We start from the raw sequence: 15,267 nt of genomic DNA on the forward strand, positions 1-15,267 counted from the left end.
ACCACATTCAAAACATCACTCAAGACCCACCTGTTCAGCACTGCATTCAACATTCAACCCACAGCATTTAACCCCTGACTATTACTTCTCCTTCTCCCTCCTTTTGCTTTAAATATTTCCCGAATGGATTCTTGTCTTTTTGCAATTGTTGTTTTCATGTTTTGTTATGCATTATGTTTTGCACTCTGTCAAAGCGCCTTTGGGCTTCATGAAAAGCGCTATACAAAATAAATGAATTATTATTATATATATATATATATATATATATATATATATATATATATATATATATATATGGTCGACCGAAAATTCACAAGCCAAACGTCCCACTTAGGTCTATTGTGTCACTCAGAGGGACGCCATCTTATGGCTTGGCTAAATGGTTATCCCGGAAATTGAAGTACCTCGTTGAGGGAGCTCCAACAACAGTCAAGTCGGCTGAACAATTCTTTCAGATATTGAAGGATGTCCAACTTCAACCTGACGAGGTGATGGTGTCATTCGACGTAACTTAATTGTTCACTTCGATCGCTTTACAATTGGTGAAAGAAACTATGGAAAGTTGATTGAATTCCGGTTTATATCGAAATGAACAAACACCTGAAGATTACACACCTCATGGAGCTGCTGGCCTTTTGCCTGAAAACGTAATTTACGTTTAATGGAAAATTATATGAGCAAATAAAAGGCACACCTATGGGATCACCAATATTGGGGATCATATCGCAGAAGCGGTGCTGGAACGATTAGAATCGCTGGTATTCTCCATTTACAAACCAAAGTTGTGGGTTCGCTACGTTGATGATACTTTTGTCGTCATACAATGGGACATGATAAACACGTTCAAAGAACAACTCGATGCTGTCTTTCCCGATATTCAATTCACAATGGAAGAAGAAGCGAATCATCAACCTGCTTTTTTGGATGTTTTGGTTTCCCGGGAAACTGCAGTTTTCCAATTTGGGAAACTGCAGACAACCGTATACAGGAAGGCAACCAATACCAGTCAGATTCTGCATTATGGCAGTAACCATCCTATGGCTCATAAACGAAGCTGCCTGCGAACACTTTTCCGACTGGTCAAAACACATTGCAGCAACTTGCAAGCAAAAGGAGAAGAAAAAGCCTAAAAAGACTAAAAAGAAGAAGAAGAAGAAAAAAAAAGAAAGGAACTTTCTACTAAGGGTATTCTGTGCAAATGGATATCCCAATAGTTTTGTAAACAAGTGTATGCAGAGGAGGGTAGATGGTAGATCCGCACAACCCAAACCAAACTTTTCTTTTTCTTTTTTATGGTATACAAGATCGAGGCTCGTGTAAGAGCGAACATTAATCACAAAACGACAAACGGACACATAAAACATGTCATAAAGGGAGCGGGAGACAAGATGGGAAGAGAGAGAGGGAAGCACACAAGCACAACATTTGAGAGCAGGGACATCGGGAGATCTGTGGGAGGGAGAGGGCTTGGGGGGAAAAGGCACGGAAAGGGGGAGAGGGGTGGGAGAGGTATAAAACACAAGGACACTGCTAGGACTTCCAGGAAAGAAGTCGATATTTCAAAAAAGTGGATCTGGGGTGAATTAACGGGGGTAGAAAAGATCAAGGTTTTGGATGGGAGAAGATAAAAGATGGTGGTGAACAGCTGTTTTGAAGACCTGGAATGAGGAGTGGGATTGAAGGGAGTGGGGGAGTTTGTTCCAGAGGCGGGAGAAAAGAGGAATGAAAGAGTGAAGATGAGCAGAGATTCTTGATTTTGGCAGTTTCACCAGAAGAGGGTTGCTGGCAGATCTTGTGCGACCTGTAGGAATATTTGGGGGACACAGCACAGATAGAGCTGGGGGAGCAAGGCCGGAGAGGAGTCGGTAGAAGTTGGCGTGCCCTCCCATACGTGACAAACGTATCAGAAGCTACTGCTCGCTTGCTGGCCCCGTTTGAAATTGGGGTTGCACATCGACCTGAGGCTACCATTAAACGAAGCATTCAACCAAAAGACAGATTGGATCGGGAGGACAAGTCATCGGTCATCTACAAAATAAATTGCAGCAACTGCACAGCTCACTACATTGGAGAGACTTCCAAGAGATTAAAAACAAGGCTACACGAACATCAATTAGCCGTACCTAGGAAGGATCCTCTCTCCCAGGTCGCAACACACAGTATCGAACAAGACCATCGATTTATGTTCAGTATGGCGGAGGTGATAGGACAAGCAAACGAACGTCCAGACAATATTGCAAGAGGCCTCTGTTATTCAAACGAAAATTCAATTAACAGGCATGTCGATCTACATCCGGCTTACAAAGCATTACGTCATCAGCTCAAACAGTGGCAAACACACTGAACACTGTCAGTTACGAACACCTGTGCATCAAAGAAGCAATCAGTTGGTAAAGTGATGCTAACACAGGTGTTAATAATTACGGTGATTAAGCTCTCAACGTTGTTTATAAATGGCACCCGTATGTGTTTTTTTAATTTTGTCTGATGATGGGCTCGAGTGAGAGCTTGAAACGTCAGACATAAAAACCTTCGTCCCAGTGATCGATTCTATTTTGCCCTCAAATATATATATATATATGTGTGTGTGTATGTGTGTGTGTGTATATGTATATCTGTGTGTATACCTGTGTGTATATGTATTGCCAAAACACACCTGAGCAAGCCAAAATCCTTGTGGGAGAATGTCCTGCAGACAGATGAGACCAAATTAGAACTTTTTGGTAAAGCACATCATCTCTATGTTTACAGAAAACAAAGTTAAGCCTTCAAAGAAAAGAACATGTTCCCTACAGTCAAGCATGGAGAGTTCAAGTGATGTTTTGGTGTTGCTGTGCTGCTCTGGCACAGGTTGTCTTGAATGTGTGCATGGCATCATTAAATCAGGAGATTACCAAGGCAGTTTGGAGCGCAATGTTCAACCAATGACAATGTGACAACGACCCCAAACACACTTCAATAAGCACCTAGGAATGGTTCAAGACAAAAGGCTGGCATGTTCTGAAGTAGCCAGAAATGAGTCCAGATCTAAATCCAGATCCAGATTTAGTCCAGATCTAAATCACATTGAACACCATTGAACACCTTTCTTTTTTGATTTTCCAACTTCTTTCCTGGAAGTCCTTGCAGTGTCCATATGTTTTATACCTCTCCCACCACCCCCCAAGCCCTCTCCCTCCCAAAGTTATCTCGATGTCCCTGCTCTCAAATGTTGTGTTTATGTCCTTCCCCCTCTCTCCCCCATCTTGTCTACCACTCCCCATATTTTGTGTTTTATGTGTCGGTTTGACTTTTTGTGTGATTAATGTTAGCTCTTTCACGAGCCTCGATCTTGTATACAAAAAAAAAAAAAAAAAAACCTGTGGGGAGATCTGAAAACAGCAGTTGGAAGAAGGCACCCTTCAAATCTGGGAGAACTGGAGCAGTTTTCACAAGAAGTGTGGGCCAAACTGCCAGTAGAGAGGTGGAGGAAGCTCATTCATGGCTACAGGAAGTGCTTGACTGCAGGTATTTGGTCCAAAGGCTGTGCTACCAAATATTAAGTCGAGAGTGTCCATATTTTTTCAAAGCCATTTCTTTTTATTTTGTGATTTAAAAGGATATATCACGTCCTGAATTAAAAACAAAGGTTCTGTAATATTAACAGTGAAATAAAGAATTGTGAAGACCAAATACTTTTGTCAATTTCAACTTATTTTTAGAGAAAATTGTGAGTTATTTGAAAACAGTGCTAGGGTGCCAATATATGTATATATATATATATATATATATATATATATATATATATATATATATATATATATATATATATACGTATATATATATATATATATATATATATATATATTTATATATATATATATATATGTATATTGTTGCGGATCTCGGGGTCGGCCTTTCCCCTTACCAAGGGGGGATTAGTCCCCTTGTCTGTTACTGGCCGACGGGTTCCGGGGTTATGACGTTCTTTCCGGACGGCTTTGAATAGGGTGGAAGGCCGAATTCCTATTACCTAAGTACCAACGCCGCCCAGGAAATAAGGAAATAAACCCCGCCCGAATCACGGTTATAGGTGGAAACGCCGAGCGATAGCGAACCATGACCCGGGCCGTTAACAAAGACTAAACCCGATCTGAGCGGTTCCGAATCGTGCCACGCTTACCCAATGGAGGAAAACACTGATACGGTCGAATCAGGAAAGACAGGAAGAACAGATTGGTTTATTCACAATTTGTACAGGAAGGAGAAGAAGAACACACAGTGCAGCCTTATTACAGTCTTAACTTATCCCAGGACACGGGCCCGTTTCACACTCAGACACTCACACGGGGATTGCAGATGGTCAGGGTGATGGTCCAGGGATGATGGCGTCCAGGCAGTTCGCTCCGGTCCCCGACTTGTACCGTGAAGAGGATGGTCAGGGCAGCAGAAGCTCTCCACGTGTCGTTGGCGCGATCGGACAATTATGGGGTTAAATGCGGGGCGAAAGGTAAGGCTGGCTGGGCGGTTACTTGCGACCAGGGTCGCGTACGTAATAGAAGAACCGGCGCTATATGCGCTCCCAATACAGTTCAATGGGCGCTCCCAATACAGTTCAATAGTGCTCCCAATGCAAGTCCTTTACAGTGCGCTCTCCCAACAAGTTCTCTTCACAAAGCACGATTCCTTGCAGTCCTCTCATACGAGCGCTGTTGCATCAGTCCTCCTTATACGAGCGCTGTTGCGTCAGTCCTCCTTATACGAGCGCTGTTGCATCAGTCCTCCTTATACGAGTGCTGTTGCGTCAGTCCTCCTCAAGGCCTTTTTGCGTGCGCTTTTATAGGCACGCCCTTACCACGCCCTTACCCCGACCCTCACGCCATGCCCTTAGAGCCTTGATTGGCTGGCTCTTACCGTCTCCCGCTGCCGCTCCCCGACCTCAACACCGGCTCCACCCTCTCTCAGGCCTACCTCATGGCATTTGACTGGTTTCGAGTGAAACCAAGGACAGCGAACGCTGCTGGCAAACGAGGTGGATTAGCCGAATCGGGGCACGGGATGGATGCTGCCCAACGAGGTAGATTTGGAGGGTGGAGGCAAAATGAACGGGACCTAAGCTTATTTTCTTTTACACAACGCAGGTATCACGAGTGGAAATGGCCTTATCCTCACACATACTATGACATAACTAATGTTCTAAGTGGGCCTACGTGTTGCTTGTGGACTAACTACAGGGGAAAACCTTTAACCTTTAATGATGTTATATTTACACTCTCAAAACCGTAACAATATATATATATATATATATATATATATATATATATATATATATATATATATATATATATATATATATATATATATATAATTATATATAAATATATTGTTGCGGATCTCGATCTCGTCGACGTACTGAGGGGGGGTTAAGCCCTGCTCCCCCTCAAGCTTCGAGTCCACGAGGCCGCTACCCACTCTACACGCGTGGGGGCGGATTGCTAAGCAATTCCAGCTACCGAACCCACAGCTAACGTGTGGAAGGGTTAACGGTCACAACCCGAGTACCTTCGACACACGCCGCCGTGAGAACGGGGGCTGAACCTTGCACGAGTCACACTGGTATGGTACGCCCGAGCGGTTTGTGCGTCGCGTAACTCGTGCCGTTAATCACTATGAACCCGATCGAGCGGTTTTAACTCATGCAATGCTAGGTCAATGGTGAAAAGACGATGACGACCAGGTGGGAAACGAACCACAGGATTTATTCACAAATGTACAATGGTTATAGAAAAGGGACACAGAGGAGAATCTTAACAGCCTTACTCATGTCCCCAGACAAGGGCCCTCAGACTCGTTCGGGGAAGGGGAGGAAGAGGGGGATGCACACAAAGCGCGGCCGCTTGGTGCAGTTCGCCTGGGCGGCTCGTTGGGCGGGTCCCCCCGAGGATCTTCGCGGTAGGGACGTCAATCTCAGTCGTGCATGTAACGGGAATCCACGGAGCGTGTCCCAAAGTCAGCGAGGCAAAGCGCACGTGCAGGGAGTCCAGGCAGAGGTCGTCAGGGCAGAGAGCGCGTTCAGAATCCCAGGACAGAGAGAGACCAGAGAGCGAATCCAGACACAGAGATCGTCAGAGTCCAGGGCCAGAGAGAGTTCAGCCTGCCAGAGCCAGAGAGAGTCAGAGTCCAGGGCCAGAGAGCGTCAGAGTCCAGGGCCAGAGAGCGTCAGAGTCCAGGGCCAGAGAGCGTCAGAGTCCAGGGCCAGAGAGCATCAGAGTCCAGGGCCAGAGAGAGAGCTTGTATACATATATATATACAGACTTGGCATTTAATATGGAATTTTTTTTTTTTTTGACTTGGGTTTACTTTCTGAACTCGGTATATCAATCTGGTGATTGTCTTTTACGCTTCGGTGATTTATTTGTTGAAAGAACCATGTCACTGATTGTCTGTCGCAGCAAGAAGTCAATAACAGGATTATATCACCGCTGACGTGACAAAATGTACGGACAGGTACATTTGACGATTGGCTTCACAATCGGGTATATAAGGGTTGTTGCGTTCTGTATTAGTGGAAAACAACTGCTGCACGTCTACAAAAGTTATTGCCGCTTCCCCTGGAGATGGTCCGTCACCTCGACAATGCTATTTGTCATTTAGTGGTGGCTTTACGAAATTCCGGCATGAAACAGCGTGCTATTGCTCGGCAGTATGGCATCACTCAAGGTCAGGTGTCAAAGATCCTGAAACGAAATGCTCAGAGGGGTGTCCCTACTCCAATACTGAGGTCAGGCCGTCCCCGCAGAACCACAAGGAGGGATGATCGCCAGCTGCACCGGTTAGTCCGCAATGGCCATACCAAGTCAGCTAATCGGCTTAGGGCTGAGTGGCAGCAACTGACAAATGTGCCTGTATCCAGAAGGCTAGTCAACCAACGACTGGTTCAAGCAGGCTATCGTGCCAGGCGTCCCCTGAGAAAGCCACGTCTGACCAGACAACACCGCCAGCACCGATTGCAGTGGGCCAGAGAGCACCGTCAATGGCAGCCAGGACACTGGAATCACGTGACCTTCAGTGACGAGTCTAGATTTCTGGTCTATCGTCAATATGGCCGCGTCCGAGTGCGCAGACAAGTGCATGAAGCCTACAACGAAGATTGTATAGTGCCAAAAGTCCAAGCTGGAGGTGGTGGGGTGGCCGTTTGGGCTGTTTTTCATGCAGGGGGCAAAACTGACCTGGTTGTTCTGAATGGAAACCTGAACCAGTTCAAGCACAGGGCCATTCTGGAAGAAATATTGCTTCCATTTGTTCGTGCAGCCTTTCGAGGAAACTTTGTCTTCCAAGATGACAATGCACGGCCTCATCGTGCTCGCATGATCCAACACTTTCTTGCTGACCGTGGTGTAGAGCATATGGAGTGGCCTGCCATGTCCCCGGATATGAATCCGATAGAGAACTTGTGGGCAGAATTAACGCGTCAAATCGACCACTTGGACCAGCAGCCGACCTCTGTGCGTGAATTGCAGCAGGCTATTGTCACTGCATGGCAAGCGATTCCTGTCCAAACCTTGGCAAATCTCGTGAACAGCATGCCTCAACGTGTACGTGCTCTCCTGAATGCTCGTGGGGGTTACACGAAGTACTGAACTGTAATTTTACTGTCAGTAATCCCAGTCGTAATTTAACTTTTGTTTTTGTTAAAAAAAATTTTTGCCTAATGTGCAAAATAAAGAGATACTTCTGGAAAACGCACAGAAGTTTAACAGTACTGTCCATGAATTGAGTTTGATATCAGTATTTTTTTTATTTTTTTTATTTTTTTTTGTATACTGAATCGAGGCTCGTGAAAGACTTTCAAGGATCAATTTATTTGCTTCGAAATGTCAAATGTGGTTTTTGTTTCTTTTAAAGGTCACATTAACAAAATCTCGAATAATTTCAACATAATTCCAATGAACCTTTGGTTCTAAGTCATCTTGAAAAGTAAGTTCACCCCCACAAAAAAATATTCCATACTAAATGCCAAGTCTGTATATATATATATATATATATTATATATATATATATATATATATATATATATATATATATATATATATATATATATATATATATATATATATATATACAGTATATATATATATATATATATATATATATATATATATATATTATATATATATATATATATATATATATATATATATATATATATTGCTGCGGTTTTGAGATTGGTAAAGTAAAGGTTAATAAAGGTTAAAGGTTTGCCCCCCATAGATAGTCACACGAGCAACACGTAGCCTCATTTGTAGTATAGTTATGTCTTAGTATATGTGAGAGTAGGCCCCTTCCAGTGTTAATCCTGCGTTGTTGTAATGACCAGAGGATAGGCCCTACTTCTACAAACCATTCCACCTCTACAGTTTGTTAAGCATTAGTTGCTCACGAGTCGAGTTACAACAGGGTAGGCCTCGGAGGTGGAGGAGGGTTGAGATCGGCGCGGCAGCAGTGGGGACGGTAAGAATGAGCCACCAATCAGGGCTCACAGCGTGTGGCTGCAGCACAGCATCACAGGGCGTGGTTGGGACATTCGATCGGGCTAAGGGCGTGGCAATAAAACCGATCGCGCAAAGCCCCCACCTCAGTTATGAGAGGGAGAGAGAGGCGCTCGTGAGTTGAGCAGGCCAGTTATGAGAAGGGAGAGGCGCTCGTCAGTTGCAGTACCAGAGTTATGGGAGAGGTGCGCTGGAGTGACTTCTGAGTATGGAGAAAGGAGACGCGCTTGACGGGAATCCTTCGCACTGTATGAACTTTGTTACGAGGAATACGTGGGGTGCAGACAGGGCGTTGATAGCTCACGCGGTTCGGCCAAAGCGATGTGAACACGGCTGAGTAACCGCCAGCCGCGCAAAGTCCGCCCTCTACCGTTCGCCCGAGATTACCCGCTTTGTTCGAGCGACACGATACGAGTTCCTGCCTTCGCCTACCTCCATCTTCGCGGGACAAGCCGGGGACCGTGGAGAGTGAGACGGAGCCGATCCTGGACGACCACCATGGCGCTGGTGAACATCATCCTACCCATCTGCAATCCCCGTGTGAGTGTGAGTGAGACGGGCCCGTTTGTCCTGGGGTATTAAGAATAAGACTGACTAAGGATTTCCCTGTGTCTCTTCGTCCTGAGTTGTAAATACGTGCATAATAATTAAACATATTTGTTCTTCCTTTTCTTCTTATTCAATCGTCTTTGTGATTTCTCCATTGACTAAGCGCGGCACGAATAAGATCGCTTGAATCGGGTTCCATTATCTATAACGGCGCGTATCACGCATACGCAAACCGCTCGGCGTATCACCATCACACGTGGTTCGTGCGAGGCTTATTTCCTCACTTCCAGGGCAGTGCTAGTACTTAGGTTACGAGCGAATTTGGTCCCGAAACCCTATTTGGCGCTGTCCGGAAGGGACGTAATAGGTCTCGGGTTGCGCCAGGTCAGTAAAGACAAGGGGATTAATCCCCCCTTGATAAAGGGAGAAGGCCGCGGCAGATCCACAACAATTGGTGTCAGGAGTGGGATTTGGAACCTGGGCGGAATTTTTAGACAAAATTTTGGACACCAATTTTACATATTGGCAGTAACAATTGGTGTCCAGGATTGGGATTTGGAACGCTACTAATTTTTTTTGAACGATTTGGCTCCAAATTACGAGCAACCAAAATTTTTGTTTTAAAATCCAAAAATTTAATTCGTGCTATGGCTAGCCAAGACGGTCGAATGCCGGTGGGGGTAGAAGAGGAGATAGATGAGGAGATAGAATCAATAACCCAGGACCCACTGGAAGAATTGGGGGAAGAAGAGGCAATTGATGAGGGTGTGGCAGCAGAGGTAACTGGTCGAAGAAAATGGTAGGCGCCTCACACATGGCGACGAGGGCCGCGCCCGCTGCGCAAGTGGGGGTTATGGACATACAAGCCTACATGGTGCAATTTGTGGCGCAAATACAGGCATCCATAGAAATGAAGGGGGACAAAACCACCCGGGAAATGAAAGACGGGTTAAATAAATTGGAAAACAAAATGGGTGGCCAATTGAAAGAAATGGGGGACAAATCCACCCGGGAATTGGAAGAGGTGAAAAAGGGGCTGGAAAGCAAAATGGACACCCGAGGGGAGTTAATAAAAAAGATTGGGGAGGACATGAGGCGCAGGTCGAGCGGGAAGGTCGCATTGGTACGCGACGAGGTAATGCGGTGCGAGGAACGCAGGGAGAGCCGGGAAGAGCAGAGCGCAGCCAAGTTGACCGAGGGTGTAGAAATCGCGACTCGGGGTGTAGGAACGCCGACGGTGGCCGAATTAGAAGAGAAAATTTTAAGCGCGCCGGCGGTCGTTGAGCTAGAAAAAGGAAAATAAATTATAGTTGAAATTGGGGCCGAAGAGACGGCAGGTACAGAGGAATTATCGTGGGAGGAAGAAATGGAATGCACTCAAAGTCTAGATTTGCATTGTGATGTCGTGCTTCCTAACAAAAATGAAGGTTTGCAGGTGCTGCCGCAGAAGAAGGTCCCTAAGGTGAGCAGGAGTGTGTACGGCGCGAAAGTGTTTGGCACGAAAAGATTTTTGGCACGCTTGGTATCCCGACGAAACCCGGGCGCTCGTGGAAGGTCCGTGCTGCGATGTACGCGAGCGAATAGCGCGCGTGTGCGAAAAACGTGTGCACCGGAGCGATAGTGTGAAACCGAGTGTGAAACCGAGTGTGAAACGGAGTGTGAAACGGAGTGTGAAATAGAGTGTGCGATGGCCGCGAGTGAGAGAGAATGCACAGCGGAGCGTGTTGTAGAGTGTGTGCGGGAGTGCACACCAGAGCGCGTGATTGGGTGTGTACCAGAAGAGTGCACACCCGTGGTTGTTACTGAGTGTGTAACAAAAGAGTGTGCGCGAGGGTGTTCGATGGCTGATGGTGTTACAGAGTGTGTAACGGAGTGTGTGGAAGGTATGAGTGCACCTGGTTGGTGTGCACCGTGTGTAAGGGAAGAGAATGCACGGGAGAGCGCTGTAATGGAATGCAGGGGGTGTATGGGAGGCGCTGGAGCACCTCGGTGTGCGAGAGTGGAGTGGGTCGCGAGTGTTGAGAACGCTGCTCGAGCATCGACGCAGACCGGGGGAGCGTTTAGCGCAACGTATAGCCGATGCGAGCCCTCGGTGCGCGGGGTGCTTTGTGTGCTGCGGGGATCGGCGGGGATCGTTACCGCGGCGGTCTCGCAAGGAGCGCCATGCACGATTCGTGCCGGGCCCCCGCCCTGTATGGTCGGTGCCGCGCCTTGGCGGGAAAGGCGATCGGCATGGTTCGAGGGGGGGGGGTAGGAGAGGCGCCCCCTGGCGGGTGCGGTGCTCTGACCGTGGATGGTTGGGCCATCGTGCATGGGACCGAAAGGCTCCGCGCAGGGATGGCGCCTGGAGCCTTGGCCCAAGCATGCCTCTTCCCCTGAATCGAAAATGCTGGACGGACCCAACCTACAGGCGGCCAACCACCCGCATGCATCGCTCGGCTTTTCGAAGCCGAGCTGTGATGACGAAAATGTATTGCCACACGGAGAGGCTCGAGTACAGTGGACAATTAGCCATAGTGTTGGCGAATGGTACCCGGCGTGGAGGGATGGTCGTTTTACCATTCCTCACGATGGGGCACATGAGCACTAGATTATGGGGTGGCAGTGTAAACTAGCCGAGGGCGGGCTAGGATAATTGTTAGGGATTTAGAAATGACAGTAGATGACAAGATTTAAGTCGAGACATTTGTACAGGTAGAGGGGACGTAGTTAGATTAGTTGGATGATAATGACGAGGGAAGTGCTTAGTGTAAGGGAAGACGGGAAAGCACGAGTTTTAGGGGAAGTAGTCAGTTAAATGATGCTGTGTGTGTGAGGAATTATGTATTGAGACACATGCCAAACAGGAAATTAGAGCAGTCTCCCTTGACATATCACGTGCCTTCGATATGGACTGGCATTGGAGGTGTGGAATGCATGGTGCGAAGGAGTGAATGGGGGGAGATGGACCCCTTCACGAATACCCAGGGAGGGTAGTTTAAAGTTAGGTAGAGGGCTTAGGTAAATTGTTTGGATATTGACACCTGTGGTGCGGGAAGTAGCAGGAAGTGCTTTGATGGGTGCATGAGTGAGTGGAATGGCTGGGCGTGTGGGCTTAATTGGTGAGTATGGTTAAATGGGCACTCCGCCACTGGTAGTCTGTCGGCCAGGTGAGGCCGCAGGTAGGCTCTGGGAGCCAGTCAGAGTAGTGTTCAATGGGGCCCGAGGATCCAGGAGAAGGACCCGGGTAGCCCAATGCCAGAGAGGGCATCAGAGGGGGTGAGAGAGCCAGGAGGGGCCTTCCCCAATTTAGGTAGTCGCAAGGAGCAAGGTAAGCTCGGGTGGTGACTTCAGTGGCAGAGGTGCGCAGGTAGGTAAACCTGCTAGTGGAGCCACACGACCCAGCCCCGAAATTGTGCAAAGGCACAGTAAGAAAAATTGGGGAGTGAGACCCAAATTTGGAAGGCACCAGGTGGTCAATGTGAATTGGTTTTTACAACCACATACAGACTTGGCATTTAATATGGAATATTTTTTTTTTCTTGACTTGGGTTTACTTTATTAACTCAGTATATCAATCTGGTAAGTTTCTTTTACATTTTGGTGATTTATTTGTTAAAAGAACCATGTCACTGATTGTCTGTCGCAGCAAGAAATCAACAACAGGATTATATCACAGGTGGCGTGGCAAAATGTACGGACAGGTGCATTTGATGATTGGCTTCACAGTCGGGTACACAAGGGTTGTTGCGTTCTGTATTAGTGGAAAACAACTGCTGCACGTCTCCAAAAGTTATTGCCGCTTCCTCTGGAGATGGTCCGTCAACTCGACAATGCTGTTTGTCATGGAGTGGTGGCTTTACGAAATTACGGCATGAAACAGCGTGCTATTGCTCGGCAGTATGGCATCACTCAAGGTCAGGTGTCAAAGATCCTGAAACGAAATGCTCAGAGGGGTGTCCCTACTCCAATACCGAGGCCAGGACGTCCCCGCAGAACCACAAGGAGGGATGATCGCCATCTGCACCGGTTAGTCCGCAATGGCCGTACCAAGTCAGCTACTCGACTTAGGGCTGAGTGGCAGCAACTGACAAATGTGCCTGTATCCAGAAGGCTAGTCAACGAACGACTGGTTCAAGCAGGCTATCGTGCCAGGCATCCCCTGAGAAAGCCACGGCTGACCAGACAACCCCGCCAGCGCCGATTGCAGTGGGCCAGAGAGCACCGTCAATGGCAGCCAGGACACTGGAATCACGTGATCTTCAGTGACGAGTCTAGATTTCTGGTCTATCGTCAAGATGGCCGCGTCCGAGTGCGCAGACAAGTGCATGAAGCCTACAACAAAGATGGTATAGTGCCAAGAGTCCAAGCTGGAGGTGGTGGGGTGACCGTTTGGGCTGCTTTTCATGCAGGGGGCAAAACTGACCTGGTTGTTCTGAATGGAAACCTGAACCAGTTCAAGTACAGGGGCATTCTGGAAGAAAGATTGCTTCCATTTGCTCGTGCAGCCTTTCGAGGAAACTTTGTCTTCCAAGATGACAATGCACGGCCTCATCGTGCTCGCATGATCCAACACTTTCTTGCTGACCGTGGTGTAGAGCATATGGAGTGGCCTGCCATGTCCCCGGATATGACGTGATCACGTAATCTTCAGTGATGAGTCTAGATTTCTGGTCTATCGTCAAGATGGCCACGTCCGAGTGCGCAGACAAGTGCATGAAGCCTACAACAAACCTACAACAACAATATGAATCCGATAGAGAACTTGTGGGCAGAATTAACGCGTCAAATCGACCACTTGGACCAGCAGCCGACCTCTGTGCGTGAATTGCAGCAGGCTATTGTCACTGCATGGCAAGCGATTCCTGTCCAAACCTTGGCAAATCTCGTGAACAGCATGCCTCAACATGTACGTGCTCTCCTGAATACTCGTGGGGGTTACACGAAGTACTGAACTGTAATTTTACTGTCCGTAATCCCAGTCGTAATTTAAATTTTGTTTTTGTTAAAAAAAATTTTGGCTAATGTGCAAAATAAAGAGATACTTCTGGAAAACGTACAGAAGTTTAACACAGTACTGTCCATGAATTGAGTTCGATATCAGTTTACATCACTTTCAAGGATCAATTTATTTGTTTCGAAATGTCAAATGTGGTTTTTGTTTCTTTTAAAGGTCACATTAACAAAATCTGGAATAATTTCAACATAATTCCAATGAACCTTTGGTTCTAAGACATCTTGAAAAGTAAGTTCACCCCCACAAAAAAAAAATTCCATATTAAATGCCAAGTCTGTAGTTTAAAGATGCCGATTGGCAGGGCATGACCCCGGATTAGTTTAAAAGTTAATGTAACTAGAGTAGTTAGAATGAGAGAATTCCCTCCGCGCCATCCACATTCATTCACCAAGGTGACAAATCTCCGCACCAGCACCAAGTGAATGATTTGAGTGAGCAAGACGCATCTCGACGTGATGTGACATTGTGTGTTATTCCATCTCTTCCATCTTGGGAGGGATTGGAAGACGAATGTGGAATTAGAGGGGGATATGGGAGACAAGACGTAGTGACGAATTTGTAAATATAGGGAACGGCAAGGGTAGTGTAAGCTGACATGGGGGGGGGGGGGGGGGGTACGAACGGTTAGGGACGAGCTTGCTCTGCTCGCTCTCCCGCGCCCCTCATGCTGCATTACCTTGTGTTTTGGTGTACCCTTGCGCCCTTTCCTCTGCTAACTGTGCTCTGTCTTCCTCCCCACCCATGGACCCACTTTGGAGGAGGAGCATGCAGCAACCTTGAGCTGTGCAGCTGCACCTGGCTGCACCTGTGCGGGTGCATGTTGCTACACCCGTGCAGATGAACGGCGCGGTACTTTGCTGCCGTACTCTTTATTATAACTTTGCTGCACATGCACAGACACTTTGCTGCACCACACTACACATGGACCACACGTTTTGTGGCTTTACACTTTGCTGAGCAGTCATTTGCTGCAGACTTACCTTTCATCTTCGGACCACTGGTTTTAAGTGGCATCAATGTCACGCAGTTGGACCACATAGGGTTGGCCCTGCTGACAAATAAAAACGAACATGGGCTCTTGTACATTTTTTCTGGTGTGCCAGGAAAGAAGAACTAAGTTTTTATTGCACACAGAAGATGAAGCAAGAAGAAGATGCGGCCCAGCAGCAAATGGTGAACTTTTTGAACTGTGCA

The 15,267-nt window shown here is 47.0% G+C and overlaps 1 long non-coding RNA gene across 2 annotated transcripts in view; it reads right to left on the bottom strand.

The window, feature by feature from the left end:
* The window catches only part of LOC137426807 (uncharacterized), a 70,541-nt gene that overhangs the window by 38,626 nt on the left and 16,648 nt on the right, over positions 1-15,267 (bottom strand). For both annotated transcript variants that reach the window (XR_010984408.2, XR_010984409.2), the window contains exon 2: positions 2,657-2,689. This is a non-coding gene — a long non-coding RNA (uncharacterized LOC137426807). The remainder of the gene's footprint in view (positions 1-2,656; positions 2,690-15,267) is intronic.

This window comes from Myxine glutinosa, chromosome 5, assembly GCF_964187855.1.
Source record: "Myxine glutinosa chromosome 5, kmMyxGlut1.1, whole genome shotgun sequence".
NCBI lineage: Eukaryota > Metazoa > Chordata > Myxini > Myxiniformes > Myxinidae > Myxine > Myxine glutinosa.